We start from the raw sequence: 3,561 nt of genomic DNA, 5'->3' as shown, positions 1-3,561 counted from the left end.
AGGCATCTAGCTAATTGGATTGCGCAAATCGACAAGTACTCCCATAGATACAATTAGAACTAGGTCTATTCTTAATTAAGCAGCGAGCTAGATAACTTTTAAGAATTTTCCCCACTTCAAAATAATAACCTTGAAGTTCAGATCTTCTACTGAAACTCCTTTTCTATCGCGCCACGGCGAGGGTGGAGACGAGCAGGATGAGCGGCAGGAAGAGCCCGCCGTGGCGCGCCAGGGGGAGGGTGACGTCCTTCCAAGAGCGACCGCCAGAGGCTGCCGATCCGGAGCAGTTGATGGCCACCGCGGCCGCACGGGCGAGGGACGCAAGAACGATGTGGTGACCTTCTTCGATGTGTGCTATTTTGTCTCTCTTCCTTGCGTCTCATGCTTTGATTTGGGTGTTCTTTGGTTTGTTCATATTATCACTACGTTCTCGAGTGACTAATCAGTGCTGCTAGAATATTAGAAAGATGTGCGTATAGAGTTTTGGCTTGTTCTTCTTCATTGATGCAGGTGTGTAAGGAATTGGTTCGAAACTTCGAATAATGATTTTCTGTACAACCTATCTGCCTGAGTCCCATGCATTGATTTTTGCAACATTGCAAAGATCTATCTCTGTTAAGTTGATACCTCTTCACAATTCTAGTTATGAATGTTATACCAGTGTCCTTTTTAGCATCAATTCATGATTATTATCTCTTCCCAATTTGAATTTTCAATTTTCTCCTGTTATTTTGTTTGATATTAGATTTCCTGTTGATGAGAGAGGAACACGAATATTAGTTGTTCAGTACTTCATGCAATGATACAACTACAATCTGCAGCATACTACTTGGCCTTGCATGTAGTCTGAAAATGATTCCCGGCCTGTATATTTGCCTATGGAGGTACTGTATACATGCTGCGTGCTTCCTCATATTTAAATTAGACATCGGATGTTCAGTATTTTCTACAAATTGATTGCAGGCATGCAAGATTGTTGAAGGGCAAATGTACTCTAAGAAGCTGAATGATAAACCAGGTTACCAACATATTTAGAGCTTCCTTTTGGGATTTGTGCAGGCCATGGTCTGGAGGACATGTCCGATTCACTAACTCAATTTCAAGGAAACAGTGGAAAGGCAGAAAAAGGAAACCACATGGATTTAGAAATTTCAGCATTGTAGAGCTCAGTTGAAAAGGAAAACGAGATTTATAACAATCAACTAGAGTGGTGATTCGATTTTTGACAATTGGTACTTTGGTTGTGTGGTCGATGAAGACATGAGATTGATTTAGATGGGGCAGTAGGTTTGCTCGGAGAGGAGGTGAGAAGGACGGAGATAGAAGAAGAACCTTGAGATGATAGTGATATTGTTGACTCAATACTTTATTGGCTCTACTTTGTGTCGATCTTTCAGGTGCATGAATAGTAATTTGTGCAAAACTACGCTTTCCCTTGTCATTTGATAATTGTTTTTCTTTATGGTGCTCATGACATATTTTTTTATCTACACTTACCTCCTTTTGATCGAAGAATAAGATGTGGGTATTATTGCATTGCCAACTTAGCTGAACATTTTTTGAATTTTGTACGGGTATTGTACATGTTGAAGTCTGCGAAATTGATTAATGGTCAAGCGTGTTTATAAGTTATCAAGTCAGGCACATAAGTCTAGAAAGTAGCTAAATTTTCCTACTGAAAAGTAGATAGGTTTCTGATGTAAGACTCTACATAGTATACGTAGCAGGCATCTCAATTCTCTCATTCTTCATGCCTTGAGGCTGTGAAACATCTATGCTAGGTCGCCACACTTTAGCAATCTTCATTTGATGAGGTACATTCAAATTTGGTCTGTTTATTAATTTGATGAAAAATTATCTTCTCTTAGATGGTCAAGGTTCTAGAATTCATTGCTATGAAAGAAGGCATAGATTTTGGCTGGTGGGAGTGAGGGAGCTTAGCAGCATAGGCCACCTCTGCCGGTGTGAAGACATGCGGCCACATGTTGTTGTGCATCAAGCCATGAATACACATGAACGCCGGGGCCGTTGTGTTGCCTCGGCCGAGGCCTGGTTGTTGGTCGCTGTTGTCGATAAGGACGACATGAGGCATGTGTCCGATGCACATGAGGATAGAACTCCTCCGTTAGCATCCTCTCATCGGTTCCTCAAAGTGCGAGCGCGTAGAAAGCATGATTACCGTGGTCACGTGTATGAAGCGTGGGTGGGGCAGGTACATGTGTGGGTGGGGCTGGGGAAGAAGCAGCAGTCACCGTGGGCACGTGAGAAAGGCACAAGTGGAGGTGGGATGGGGGGAGGGCGGGTTTCGTGAAACATGGTTATTGTGTTAGAACTTAGATGTATGTAATAGTTTTTCTCCTGTTGCAACGCACGGGCATTTTTGCTAGTCCAAATAAAAACAAAAACCTATGCGCCTAGTTCTTTGAAACCCTCTACCGAAAATGACGCCAAAAAATTTCTACCCCGGTGTGCCCTGCATCGCCGTCACCGACGACGTCTGCCTCGATGTCCATGGCGTCGCGCTCGTTTCCACTTCCATCAGGTGCCAGTAGTCCTTAGTTTCCTTCCTGGCATGACACGAGCAGCGACAGCCAGGCCTGCAGTGCCTAGAAGTTGGTGTTGCCGGAGCAGAGCTTCTCGAGTTCGCCGCCCACCCGCGCGGCAGCACGCCGGCCTCTTTAGCTCCCGCGCTCCTTGTGGCCAGGTGCAGCGGCGTGAGCTGCACATGCCTTGGGAGGGCGAGGCCGCGTTGACGCCCTAACCTACATCCTTGGGCTCACGACTGCAGCGCAGCCGTGGGTATACCCGGCTTCTCCGGCGGCGGCGGAGGCGGACGACCGCGGCTGGTGGTTCGCCCAAGCCCAGAGCAGCGGCAGCCTCGATTCGAGAAGGGCGGCAACTTAGTGTTGGGCCAGGAGGGGATTGGGTATGGGGATAGATGCAGATGCAGACCCGAAACTCCTAAGGTTGCGGCTCCTCTATGTGCTTTACTCCCAGATCTCCGTTCAGTTATCACTGGTATTCCAGTCATCTACTCAGTTATGATTCTTTTTTTTTTTGCATCTAAAGAAGCATAAATATGTAGCACACGAATTGGGTAACTCTTAGATAGCCCGACACCTCAAAGACAACATCCTGGTGAGTGATCATTGCTGTATGTCTTACACATGAATCCTCTTAGATTATTTCTGAGCACAACTTTGGGTACTACTGAAGCACCTGCTTTCCTTTGCTAATGTATGATAGTATGAATTGAAATCTTGGAATAAGTTTTGAATATTATCTTCTTCCAAACACAGTTGCTACCAACAACATCATTGTCATTTAGCTTTTTTCCAACAAAATGACTGAGTCAAAAACGACCAGTTTGTGGCAAGGAGCAGGCTAGGCTAATGCCAACGTCTGCAGCCACAAGTAGAGGAAATTTCCCCTGCCCAACAACCAGGGAATTCCATACATTTTCAACAATGATTAGGACTTCCTATATATTTAAGTCGCACAATTTGTGGCCTTAGAAAACAAGTCAGCATCTTTGACTTGGAACGCCAGTCCTCTTGCTCT

General features: G+C 45.1%; 1 long non-coding RNA gene across 1 annotated transcript; it reads left to right on the top strand.

Annotated features, from left to right (window-relative positions):
* The first annotated feature begins 253 nt into the window (after positions 1–253).
* On the top strand, positions 254–1,492 carry LOC125531764. The gene is made up of 3 exons (XR_007293510.1): positions 254–614; positions 746–884; positions 964–1,492. It is a non-coding gene; the product is annotated as an uncharacterized LOC125531764 (long non-coding RNA).
* Positions 1,493–3,561: the final 2,069 nt, after the last annotated feature.

The sequence above is a fragment of the Triticum urartu genome, unplaced genomic scaffold (genome assembly GCF_003073215.2).
Source record: "Triticum urartu cultivar G1812 unplaced genomic scaffold, Tu2.1 TuUngrouped_contig_8047, whole genome shotgun sequence".
Lineage (NCBI taxonomy): Eukaryota > Viridiplantae > Streptophyta > Magnoliopsida > Poales > Poaceae > Triticum > Triticum urartu.
The sequence above is the reverse complement of the archived record's forward strand: the minus strand, read 5'-3'. Positions and strand labels throughout refer to the sequence as shown.